This window comes from Papaver somniferum, unplaced genomic scaffold, assembly GCF_003573695.1.
Source record: "Papaver somniferum cultivar HN1 unplaced genomic scaffold, ASM357369v1 unplaced-scaffold_137, whole genome shotgun sequence".
NCBI classification, from domain to species: Eukaryota; Viridiplantae; Streptophyta; class Magnoliopsida; order Ranunculales; family Papaveraceae; genus Papaver; species Papaver somniferum.
The window spans coordinates 19,418,600-19,433,108 of record NW_020622934.1 but is presented as its reverse complement, the minus strand read 5'-3'; positions in this window follow the sequence as shown (position 1 = coordinate 19,433,108).

Sequence of the window (14,509 nt, the reverse complement as noted above, 5' to 3'; positions counted from 1 at the left end):
ACTACTCTCAGAAACAGTCGCGGAAAGCAGTCTTATATTCAACAACAATCAATATTTATCGTTTACAGTTCCACTTGCAATAGACTTTTGGAAACTGTACTGCTTTGGTAACTGGAGGTCTTTAGCAACTGAAAATCGTTGTAAGCTATTTTAATTCTTTTTGAATACAATGATTAATGAATGTTCTTCCAATTTTCTTCACATGAGTAGCTAAAATATTTTCTGGGGTTTTGGAGGAAGCTATTTTTGATATGTACTATTAATAGTTTTATTTCTTAGACAATAATTACTCAATTATTCGTTCTATTCATGACTAATAATTTCTCTTCTACAAATGCTTCATTTTAATTGTTTTGGGTAGTTTCTACCGATCTTTTATAAGCGAGGAGGTTATATTTTTGTGTAACGACGATAGTCGCATATTTAATTATAAACGTTTTATCTTCCAAAACATGAGATTGAGTTCAATATGGTTTTGAGTATTTTATGAGTAAATATTTCAGATAATAAATTGTTAGTTTTACAAGCATCATAAGTAGTGGAATCCAAAGCCCTAGGCATATCTCTCCTTGGTTAACAAAAATTAATTAGTTTTCGAATATTTTGTTTTATAATCTTAAAAACCACCTTTTCAAAAGTCTGTGTATCGAACATTCTTTCTTACCACATTCTAAAACTACATCAGTTTTTAGCGCCGCCGACGCGGACTTGCCTTTAGGTTAGGTTTTAGATTTTCTTTTTGTAAATATTTTGCTAGTTTATTTATTTTATTTTATTTATTATTTTATTAGATTTTACTCTTGGGTATTTTCTATTTTTGGTGTGCAGGATAATTGGAATTTAAATTGGAAATAAAATTTCTGCACCAAACAGGTAAGTAACAAAGTTTCATTTGTACATATTTTGATTCTTTAGATATTTTATTTATTTGTACATAATTAGTCTAGGATTTTTATTTTCTTTGTAATTTTTTTTTTGTTTTCTTTATATATATATATAAAAACACGTTGCACACACCAATTGCATCGTCAGACAACCGATTTTAGGAAAACCCGTGGAAAAGTACGATGAACCCGTGCCTTGGGCCTTATGGAAGTTACCATCCGAAATTCCACAAGCCTCAACCTCGTACCTGTAGGTATATTTTGCTGAGGTAACCTGAGCCTACCAATTTTAGTCGACCCGGCATTTGCACGTGCATAAAAAAAATGTCGAGTTGGTATTATAAAGACCAATATAGCAATTATTCGACTGATTATCGAAATGGACAATATCCGTACTATGAATGAAGTGTGGATAGTAGTTGGGACCACTACCGACCTTCTGAAGGTTATGGTTCTTACCATGGTGATCCCAATTACTATTCGCACGTCCATCAATCATACGAACGGGCGGATGAGCAATATTATAATGAAAAAAATGAGAAATCTCCATTTTAGAGGATTTAATCAGACAATTTCCACCAGTTCCTGATGAATATAAAACTCATTCCTTAGAAGATGCACTCAAACAGTTTCAACAAGTGACTGGTATATCACGTAGTGATGAATATTCAAGTATTTCGTTAGAGGAATTACTTAAGAAGTTCAATGAAACTACACGTGAATCTGCGCGTCAATCTCAAATAATCCTGGATAGAATGAGTGATAATGTTAGTATGTGGAACAATATGCACCTAAGGATATTGCTCATAATGAACTTGAATTCCAAAATAGTGTTTCCAATCTTACCCATGATAATACATATAATTATTCACCTAATTTAGAGGATGAGGGTAGAAATGAAAACACTGCATGTTTAGACAAGGTTCAACCATTTCAACCATCTTTGTATTGTTATGATGATGAGGATAGCGTCGATGAAGAATATGAAATATATAGTCATAGTGACGAGGAAATTGTTACACCAATTGAGCCTTATGATTATAATGTTGTTTCTAGTTCAAATCCTAATAATGTTGATAATTATTCACCTATTCAAAAGGATGAGGATTTGACTAGGGATACCATTGTTTTAGATGGTGTAGTATATCATTGTGATTATGAAGCCGATGATGGTTTAGAGTAAAGAGTTTATCCTAAGAGTAGTGTTTTAGAGTCTAGAAATTCAGAAACAGTAGTCTCTTCTGAGGATTATAGAATTGTAGAGCCACCTAATTTCAACCTAGAAGAAATAAAAGACCATTTCCTAAATCTGATAATTTAGAAATTAAGGGAATTGTGACTAGTCCGTCCAAGGACATTGAGAACTCTAAGTTTGAGGGTGAGTATCATTCTCCCCGTGGTTTACCTTTGACTCTTACAAAGGTCCATAATTTGGGACTTAACATATGTGCCTCTACCATCTTAATAGATTGTCTTCATGCATGTTTTCCTGAACCTAGTTATGTCCAAAATGAAACTCAGTTGATAGAAACCCATCATATGGTTGATGTGGTTAATCCGATCCATGATATCATAATTTATTTTGTTGTCCCACCAAAATTTTATTTACCAAATGTGGGAATATCTCAATTTGAAATGTGACATTATATAGTTTTTAGAACTAAACCTAATTATTTTAGGAAATTAGAATCGTCGACACATTTCCTTATGAATGACCACCACTTTAATTTTGGTCAACTGAGTAAGTCAAATATGATTGACTTAGAGGATCCACAATTATTCAGGTTATTATTACGTTCTTATAAGTTTTTATTTGAATTTTTCCAGACTCTCCAACCTGATTCCCCGTATCCTGTCTATGAGGAAACTAAGCCAATGAAAATATTTTATCTAGACCCTTTTATAGAACCTGAACCCGAACCACAACTAAGTATAAAACATGATAAAGGTGTATTTGGTTGGTTCACTTTCTTGGGCTGCTGCAGTTTTCTTCTATTTGTGGTAGCTTTATTCGGTTTTGATGATCCACATAGGTTCCGATTATTTCTATATGATTTTATGTGGTGACTAATTCTACCGACGTCTGGACGAAGATACTAAACTTAGCGCTTTGTGGGAGTAAACCCATACATGGTGATTTTATGGTCCCTCTGAAGGACCCTATTGTACATTAGTTTGTTTTTGTTTTTATTTTATTTCTTTCTTGCTCCCCATGGAAGGATTCCGACGCTTCATCCAGGTACTATCTTTCGACTTCTTTCTTTATTCCTCTTGTTACTTACATTTTTGGTATTGCACTTTAATTTGCAACATTGAGGACAATGTTATATTTAAGTTTGGGGGTGAGGGAAAAACTTTTAGTTAGTTTTAATAAAAATAAAAAAATAAATTTAAACTCCAGAGCCTAGAAATTTATGCTTATTAAGGATGTCACTAACCAATCTAAGTGGATGGAAGCATCTTGGTTGTAGGAGTTGAGGAACCAATATGAGTAGATGGAAACATCTAAAGAGTCTATTCATAATAGCACAGAGCTCAGGTGTTATAAATAACATGGTAGTTTTGCCATATCTCGTTGAATCCTTTTTACTTCTATTTTTATTTTGTTTTTTTTTTTAAAATAAATAAATATGTTTCTCTAAGTGATTAGGTGGGGCTCACGAATCAAGTTGTTACCACTTCTAGGGTGAAATAAAGTGATTGAGATACCATAAATTAAAAAGAAAAAAAAAGTTAACACTTGGATAGCAATATGTGCGTGTTTTCCCTGTCTTCGTCGCCTAAACAAGCGTGGAACGCAGGATCCATGGGAACTATCATGTAATCTGCTGACAAGAAGCATGCGCTTGGATCCAAAAGATCAAATCATGCAGTTAAAAGAAAAAATAGACCAGACCACCAGACCAACCGGAATAAATTCAATAAAGTCGACCACTGGTACCCTTGTATATGCCAGTTATGTTGACCTAGAGTTAGCATTATCTACCACTGGTTCCCTTGTATATTCCGGTTGTGTTGATATTAGTCAGACTAGTATCTCAGTCCATTAGGATAGGTTCATTTTGGCAGTGGCCTTCAGACAGATATGGGAAACACCGTTCATCTTACTCGACATCAAAACCATCTACGTTTTTCTATAAATCCACTTCTTAATCTATCCATGTGATTTGTTGACTCCGGATATGATGTCCATAGTGAGACTATCTGAGTAGAGCTCTGTCACTTATATATGAATTTTAGTATGCTTGAGTGCAAACTCATTTATAGCAATTGGAATTTCACATCGGGGTACTTCCTCCTGTAATCAATGATAGTATGCCGACCAAGGAGGTTCTTTAGTGCCTTTCAAGGTTCTGCATAGATAGCTAGGGTTTGGAGTAAAAGGTTTTGTGGGTACACCTCTGGTAAATCATCGCGAGACTATAACTCGACCACTAGGGCCACCTAGGGGTTTAAAGGCTTGTTATACGTGCTAAGTGCGACTGTATCCTCAACAAAAGGGAGTTGTATGTTTTAATATTAGTTTAGTTTGATTTGCTCGGGGACTCGCAAATAATAAGTTTGGGGGTATTTGATAGACGCATTTATGTGTCTAATTCGGTGTCAATTTTCTATGTTGTTAGTACCCATTTTTGTACTTATTTTGGTATTTTATGTCTTTGTAGGTATTTTTGAAGAAATAAGCAGTTGCGAAGAAATTGGCTCTAAAAGTGGCATTTATACCTCCCGGGAAAATTACTAAAGGCACCCCAATTTTGGCTAAGGGAATCCCCGAATGTGTTAAAAATGCCCCAGGAGGAGTGTTGAAAAACACCCAAGGAATTTGCTAAAAACACCCCAAAAATTACTAAGGGGCAGCCTAATTACTATCTCCATCCTCAGCTGTCGGATAAGGGGCACTTCATCTTCAACCTTTTGAACTGGATTTTGGCTGGAAAAACTGGTTGTGAACCAGCAGAACTAGAGTTTGAGATTTGAATGAGAATTAATGAGACACAATGTCTGAGATCAAATGGGTTTGTTCCTAGGGACTAAACTAAGTCGGTAAAGTTCTTTGTTTCGATGGAGATTGGCTAGAATTCGAATGGGAGCAAAACAGAAATGTGCAAAGCTAGGGTTGGATTTTTAGGCATGTTCGACAGAGATTCAATCACTGGATTTGGCTTTGTTGGACTTGTTTGGGCTTAACAGGAGTAAGATGGGCATTGTATATGATTAAATTGGGCTGAATCGTAGAGTTGAAGTAAAGCACAGTAATTGGTATTATTCTCGGTTATTTTGTGAGTTATTATGGGAAGATTTCATGGGACTTTTTGGTGGAATTGGATTGATATGGACATGTTAATACAAACCAGAGGTGGTAACGTGTTTGAATTCGAAACAAAAGGATAATCACGTGGAATTTGAAGAGAACATGGAAGAAAAACATTAAGTAAATATCTCGAGATTTTCTGCTTGTAATTTGGGAAGATTTCGTACAGCTGAGCGTGTTAAACATCTTATGGGTCACGTAGAAACTTGTTGGAGTGTATAAGAGGCAAGGAAACAACGTGACAGGATGAAACATGGAAAATTATTCCCGTGTTCTCTGATAAAAGGAAAGAATATTATATGCTACGAGAGATTTGGTGCGACTTCTAAGTATAAATAAGGTGCTGAGGGAGCTGTGAAAGGGGATGGAGAGTTTAGGATAGTGCAGAGAGCTACAAACGAAGAAATCAAGCTCTGCGGCAATTCTGCTGCTGCTGCCATTGAAGAAGAAGAACGAAGAACAACTACCCTCAGAAACAGTCGCGGAAAGCAGTCTTATATTCAACAACAATCAATATTTATCGTTTACAGTTCCACTTGCAATATACTTTTGTAAACTGTACTGCTTTGGTAACTGGAGGTCTTTAGCAACTGAAAATCGTTGTAAGCTATTTTAATTCTTTTTGAATACAATGAATAATGAATGGTCTTCCAATTTTCTTCACATGAGTAGCTAAAATATTTTCTAGGGTTTTGGAGGAAGCTATTTTTGGTATGTACTATTAATAGTTTTATTTCTTAGACAATAATTACTCAATTATTCATGCTATTCATGACTAATAATTTCTCTTCTGCAAATGCTTCATTTTAATTGTTTTGGGTAGTTTCTACCGATCTTTTATAAGCGAAGGAGGCTATATTTTTGTGTAACGATGAAAGTCGCATATTTAATTTTAAATGTTTTATCTTCCAAAACATGAGATTGAGTTCAATATGGTTTTGAGTATTTTATGAGTAAATATTTGAGATAATAAATTGTTAGTTTTACAAGCATCAGAAGTAGTGGAATCCAAAGCCCTAGGCATATATCTCATTGGTTAACAAAAATTAATTAGTTTTCGAATATTTTGTCTTATAATCTTAAAACCCACCTTTTCAAAAGTCCGAGTATCGAACCTTCTTTCTTACCACATTTTAAAACTACATCATTAAACTCAAAGCTCACACACATGTCCCGATGGTACTCCCAGCTCGAGATTACTTCTCCAGAAACGGTTTGGCCGGTCACATTGCACATGTAATGGATTGAAGATAAGACTTCCTCCACGCGTTTAACCAACGAAAAATGACTATTAATCTTCTTGGTTGTTGCGATGTGCCTATAATTTTCCCATATTCGAGTATATAGCTTCGCATACTTAGCTGGTACACTGAATCCTCCGATCAACACATGATCCTCAAAGGGAGCCACAAATTGAGGGTTGAAAATGGCACCTGCAGTTGAATGTACGACTAGGGATCCTTCAACTCCAGAAGATTCTCCAGAAACGATTGTGTTCACGGCCACGGGTGTGGTTTCCACTATTGAAAGTGTATCAACATCTTCTTTATGACTGATCTCCATCTCAGGGTTATCCACGCACATGGTTTCTATGATTGAAGGCGCAACAACATCTTCATTAGGGTTAGTCTCCATCTCAGGGTTATCTCCAGGTGCAGTTTATCTCTGTAATAGCACCGACTGAATATTTATTTCATATCAAAAAAATAAATAATCCAAGAAGAAAAGAAAACGTGTGGGACTTACCAACTCATCCGTTGTCTCACTGGGAGAGTTAGACTCGCCGCTACCACATTCCGAAGTACTTCTGTCATCGCAGCTGAATTCTGAATCTTCTTCTTCCTCATCTTCACCTTCGAGAGACTCAATATCGCCAGATTTCTCCCCTGGAGGCGCCATGTTTTGACCTCGTGCAAGCCTGGAAAAAGCATTCATACTCTCGCCTTCCTAAAGAAAAAAGAAAAGAAAAAGATAGGTGCTTAGTAAAAAGAGTCGAAAAAGAAAAAGGGTCGGTCAAGAAGAAACACACACGTACCTGCATATTCGAAGAGTTGAAGACCACAGGAGATGTTAAAGCTGATCGGATACCACCTGCACGATTTTTTGACCTTCGCTCCTTTCTTTGGGGACTGTTTCCACCTTGGTCAGAATATTTTCGTTTACCCGAAGGATGCGGCTTCAACAACTTATGTTTTTCTAAGGTCTTGGAAGAAGGCTTTCCGCGTGGATCTTTCACGATGTCCTGCACGAATTTCAGAAGAGCGAGAAACTCCTTCTCCCATAATTATTTATACTTAGGGGTCATCACCGATTTCTTCTTGGGAGCAAAAATGGAGGCTCTTCCTTGTTGCATAAACATTTCTATCAAAAATAGATGGTAAAAGGTCTATTGAAGGCGTCAATGGACGTTGGAACAGAATCCCCTGGTCGAAACCCATCTGACGAGCATCTCTGTCAACATCATAAGAAACCACTTCAAAAGATCCCCTGAAGAAAGATGGAACATATCCAGGTATACAGCTTCGCACAAACACGATTTCTCCAATACTCATATTCTCTCCATCAGAATGTAATATTGTGCAGCAAAGGTGTCCGACTGAACTATAGATGTGTGAGCCGACACCCAGGGACGAAAGTTAACTGCATACATGTTGTCAAGAAAATCGATGAGCTTTAAGCTGGGTCTTGGACGTTTCTTCATCCAACGAAGTATCCTAGCTCCTCCGTATGTACTAGAAAGCGAGGTTACAGGATTAGAAGCATAATCCTTGAAATACTTCCACAACCATGCTTAGAGAAAAGGGATGTGAACATGTGATTCTACCCTCTTACATCTGTTATAAGCAGACATATCCGCTGCTAGGCAATCCAGATAGGTATACAAGAAACCAAGAAACAAGCTGCCTATGGGAAGAGAAACACCTTGCGCCAGCTTAATAGCAAATTTAACCAGCTTCTGCCTTATTTCTTTCTTGTCGAATCCATCATCAAAAACATCTCTAGACAACCACAAAGATAAAACACAGCGACACTGAGCGTGTCATTCAACACCTGACCTGGTTTCGGGTTCGTAGGAAACCATTCAAACACCCACCAAGTATAGAAGCATTTTTCCTCATCCTCCTGTCGATTATATCCTTCGGCCTTCTTAGTCAGAGTGGCGTGCATTAATTCTTCTTCATCAGACAAGCTAAAATCAAGATTTCCCACAACTGGAAGACTCAAAAGAACAACTACACTCTCCAAAGTAATAGTCATCTCGCCCCATCTACATATGGCCGTGTGAGTGGACATACACCATCTAAAGATGAAAGTAATCAGACTTGCAATATCTTTCCTAATACGAAGCGTTGCAGACGCCATAACAGCATTCACGATTTGTGCCTTAGTCAGGTTGTCCCTGACATGGTCATTACTCATCATGTACCTCATCCATTCTTCATAAGAACGCAGTGGGTTATGACAAATCTTGAAGTCAATGGGAGAAGCCGGATACTTTTCCCTCTGAAGGCAAAACCGTATCACACGCAATGGAGAAATTGAATAAACGGATCCTTCATTCTATGAATCAGTGAGGAGGGTTATTACATGGCCGGAATATGTCCTTGTAAATGTGAAAAACCTTGTGAAGAATTCATCATCCACATTCGTTCTATCTTTGTAATTGTTAACATTTCCCAATGGGGTAGCAGAAACATCTCCATGTGACATTTTATTCAAACAAAATTCTTTACGTCACTATTCACTATACAATGAGCAAGATGGGAGAAGAGTCACTACTTCATACTTTAATAAAAAGAGGAAGAGACATACATGCGTCTTATCAAAATTCAACATGGCCACCAGTGTTTGACTTTTGAATTTACATGAAGTAACATGAATTTTATATGCCAAAGCAAAAATTATGGGAAATATTTTGGCCATGAGACATCACACCCGCGGCCAAGTCGAGGGGACTTACGCCAACTTGAACAAAAAAAAAATGTTTTTCCGCGGGTATTACACCCACGTCCAAAACCTAAAACTAGGTTTTACAAAAAGAGGAGCAAGCAAGCGGCACTCGCCTATGGATTCTTTGCTCGCCTTTCTAGTGACACCAGTGATGCTGATTACTTTGTTATTAATGGCATTGTTAACACTTCTACGATACTGCCAAGAAGGAGGGATCATTCATATTGGGATAAGTTTTCAAGATCATGGAAGCTACACCTACGTCTTGGGTTCACACCAACACACAAGAACAAACAAAATGTCGGAAGTAAGGAAGAGACATTGGAGTACATACCTGAACGATGCTCGCCTTTACGTATTTTGTTGTTCCTCCGGCTGGTCGGCTCTCGATTGACGCGCCCTTGCTGCTGAAACAGAGACACAGAAATGAAGCCAACGAAAAAAAAGAGGGCAAAATTTTTCCGCGGGAATTATGTCCGCGGCCGAAAACCTAAAACTAGGTTTTTACGAAAAGGAAAAGAGATCAAGCAGCCGTGCTTTCCACAAAATGCTGGCTTGTTGTGATCCTGTTGTTGTACCGATGCTGCCGTTCACTCCAATGCTAGAAAAAAAGATGATTCACTCAGAATTTAATGGAATTTCAAAACTATGAAAGCAGCCCATAGAAGAATTCATACTCGAACGAGGGAAGAAGAGCAAACGAGACTGCTTACCTTGCTGTTGACAATTGGCGCGTTTGGACTGCTGACAGTGAGAAGTTTGTTGTTGCAGAAGAGGGCACGAAGATAGCGATCAATAAAACAAGGAAAAGAGGGAAAGTCTACCGCCTTTTATACGCATAGCGTTTTTGGAATTTGAGTAAAAGAGAGTTTCCTTTTGTACCATGCACGGAGAAAGGCAGCTGGGTCCGCGACGCCAACGCCCCATGGCACCAACGCTCCATGGCAGAACTAGAAGCGCGCCAGTGCGAACATCACCAACCGCTGAGACCTGCAACGCTTCATGGCCGAACTTGCAGCGCGCCAGTACAAAAATCATCGGCTGCTCATACCTATTGACAAAGGTTGTTCAAACTTTTCCTGGTAACCTCTCTATGTCTCGCGCTTTCGATTTTCATCTTCGTCTGTCACCATCTAGTGCTTACCTCGCAACAATGTCACTGTTACATACTAAGCAGGCGACTTAATGTTGATGGTGGTTTTTAGTTCAGGGATAAAATTGTAAAACCCTGTATTTAATGTGCCATTGTTCTGCAAAGAAACTGAGCCATTTAAAAGTGATGAGTGCCCAGGCCTCTCCACTTACACATGTATTGAGCAATTCAGTATATTTATATGAATTTTTTTCAGAATGGTGCATGTAGCAACAATCACAAACATTCTATAAATTTTATTAATCCATCGCCTTCATTGTTCATTAATGTATGGCTTGTTGATTATTTTTCCTATGCTATGTTCCCCGGCTGAACCCTTAATATTGGTATGACATGACAATTAGTGTTCACTCGCAGCTGAGTAGCATGAATTTCCCGAAATATGAAGATTAAGGTCTGTATGAAAGTACTCAGTCCACTGACGCGCTAACTGCTATCTGAGGATAAAGTTAAAGAATTTTGTGACGAACACACAAAATTTATCAATTTTCAATTTTGTAATAGCTCACAAAATTCAAATTTTGGCCTAATTAATTTGCAAAAATTAGGTTTTTTTACGCCTTGTGCAATATCTCGAACTCTATTGGTCGAGGCCAAACCTAGGTAAACTAGGAAATTAATCCGCCATGGACTAGTAGGAGCAAAGTCCTACCCAAAAATCAGAAAACAAGAAATAAAAGAGGAGCTGCGAAAAATATGAGCAGCAACAAGAGGAGGCGTGGCCGCTCCACATGGCCGGCTAGTTCTCCCTAGCTAGCACTACCCGTAGCCGAATGTCCACGCTCCATGTTACCCCCGTCGGCTCCCCTTTTTTCCATCGACCAATCAGGTCGCTCTAAATACGCCACATGCACTGAGAATGTGGCCCGTCCTATGATGCTTGCCGGCCCCCATTCCTATCGACCAATCAGGTCAATGCGCCACACGCACTTGGAATGTGGCCGGTCCCATGCTGCTTGCCGGCTCTATTTCCTATCGACCAATCAAATCGCTTTAAACCCGCCACACGTAAATAAAGCCAAACTGCGTCAACACCTAGTAGCAGTCGCGTCAACATGGCCGCCATGCCAATTAGCTAATCAACCTGTCAAATCGCGCCGGCATGCTAATTGGCAGGCCATGCTATTCCGCGACAACAATATGCCAACGTGTCATAACAGCGCAGCCGCGTGCTATCTAACTTTTCGTTCGTGGCCAACGCCATAACAAACTCTAACCTGGGTATTATGATCAGAATAGAACTCTTGTTTTAATGGCATTGGTCGAATCAAGAGGAAACCCTAATTCCTAGTCATGGCCTAAATTATGCCACTTCGGACCCACACCATGCCACAAGCCATGTGGGATTCAGGAGACCCTAAAAGTGGCACCTGCGCCATATTATAGATACCCATGGCTATCCTCGTGTTCATGGTCGTTCCCACAATATGGCCTTGCCATAATTTCTTTATTCAATGTGGCCACGACAGTATTTTCCCAAATGCTACCATATCGCGGCCACATATCCGCACATGCTAATTAGGGATTTGACATGCCAAACCCTAATTTGGTTAAGACTGCTATGCCGTCCCATGCCAAACAATGGCACATAAGGAATTAAGTTTGATACGGAAACTAGAGTCAATATTGTTAGGCCATATTTGGATCTAACACCATCATGCCAAGATATAGTGGCCGCGGCTATGCCTGGCGGGCGCCATTATGACATTGGCAGGCGCCAACGAGATGTGGCCATAATCAACGGACACCCTCTTCCATAAATTACAATCTTGGCCGTCCAACTTCGCCAACCGAATTTACCGGCCTAGATTAAATCTTAGGCGACCAACCAAAACTAACTTAATAGCGTCACACGCTATTTCTTGCGGTAATTCTCATGACTTAGCTCGCCACACATGATTACCCGCCGCCTAATTTGCGTGCAACTGGTCAGAATAAGTAGATCTTGCACACAAGACCCACTCAGCAATCTGCTGCATATTTTCCACGAAAATACTCGAGACATCAAACATGTCACAAACTGAGGGATCCTCACTGGGATATTGCTCTGGCGGTTTACAGCGTGCGGCGTGCAATACGCCCATTACGAGAAAGTTTCAGGAAAGGGAATACGGTTAATGAGTAGTAAGTGATTAGTGGGTGTAAGGATGACCAGACTTCCCTCGTGATGGAAACATGATGGTCACCACTTTTTACACGACTCCACTACTTAACTGTCTCCACTTCCTACGAGATCAGGTGTGCTCAATCATGACTTTGTTAGAGCATAGCTCGGTTGAACCCACCAAGCGTTGGTATGTCAAGTTTGGTTGTCATATTTTAGTGAATCAAAACTCATGTTAAGAGTCGCTTGATTATGTACTAGAGTCAACTTCGTATAGGTTATCTTGAAAGTATTAGGATATGAGACATTACAAGTATTGCGAAGACTTGAAGATGTGAAGAAGCAAGGAGCTACAACGACAACAATCATCCTTCCACTTGAGGTTAGTTATATTTGACTTGAACTGTTTCATTCCCTAATGTATCTTTCAAGTCGTGCATATTGAAAACAAAACTGCGAAGCATATTTGCACTCTAGATAGACATAGTATTAAGGAATACAATACAAGGTTTATTGCTTAACCATTAAACTTTGTAGATAAGACATCGCCATAATCATTAGAATGCTATTGTGATTATGTATGGGTATGAGGTGAGGATTTCATCCTAGGGAACAATGTTTACATGTGTTCTAAGGAAGTAAGTTCATAAACTTGTTTGTGAACCGAAAAGGAAATTTCCAGGTGTTATTCGTTTTGTTATTCATTGACTATCTTATGAACAACCAATATGTGTGATTGAGTATAACCGCTCACAACTTGTTTGTGTTCTTGGTAGAACTATTCACAAAGGCCTGACTTTTGTATTGGTATGATTTTTATTAGTGAAACCGATCTTAAGTAATCACCAGAGATGGTATGATCGGGTTTGTGAGTTTATGTCTGACCAAAACTGCGAAAAGGGGAACCGATCCTAGTAAGAGGTGTAGTACATCACAAAGGGGAACCGATCCTTGTATGAGGTGCATCAAGGTTTATAGCAGAAAGGGGAACCGATCCTATGAACATGTGCAACACGTTTTTAGGAAAGGGTAACCGATCCTATGGACATGTGCAACACGCTTTTAGGCAAAGGGGAACCGATCCTATGGACATGTGCAACAGATTCAAGTTAGATACCATATATATGTGCGGAACCGATCCTAGTACCTAGTCAACCGAATTTTGGAAAGCTAGTGTGACTATGCACAGTACTCACATGGAGGTAGAACCGAAACTTGTTTTGGTAGAACCGTTAAACCCATGATTGTGATTGAATGTTATTTGATCAATCGCGTAGCTCTTTAAAGTCAGATGAACCAATTCTAAACTTGTTTGGAAGTGTGGCAAATCGGTTTCAAGGTTGTAAGTATGAAATAGAACTTACAAAGTTAGGATGTGACATACTTTGAACACGTGCTGTGAATGTTTATTATTTAATTGTTCAAAGTTATTCCTTAATATCTAAGGGAAGAGAATCCCAGGATCGAAACATAAATAAGTTAAGAATCTTTTAATTAAGGTTATTAATTTCATTTTGTAGAGTTAGAATTAGTAATGGGCATTTACTAATTAAATATTTTTCGAGAGATTCGATCATTATTTTTGGACAGAGCATTTCCAGGAATTATGGAAACCGAATTTGTCCTTTAAAGAATATCTTGAGAATATTTTCGGTTTTGGAAATTCCTTGGTGTCCAAACGTCCTAGTCTATAAATACCGAAGTTTGCATTTCTAGCAAACTAATCCTTCGTAACAGCAAACTACCTCTTGTTGTGCTGCTACTGGTGAAGCCGCCTATTCGGAGAGGAGAGTAACCTAATTAGGCGAAATCTCTTACGGCCGCTCAGTTTAAAGTCTTCTTTGGTATTGAGAAGCTCTAGTCAGTACCGTTGGTGGGAAACTAGATAATTGCGGTGGTTGAACTTTGATTTCATCTAGTTTGTTTATGCTTGAGAATCTTCTCTTCTGATATAAGATTCACTCAAACTAGTTCAGAGTTTCAACAGGGATCTTTAGACTGTTGTTAGTTCTAAAGATGATTTTGGGATAATCCATTGTTAACAGACTCTGTTTTGTACGTGATTGATCACAAGAGATTCAAATGATTGTGTGCAAGTGTTTATT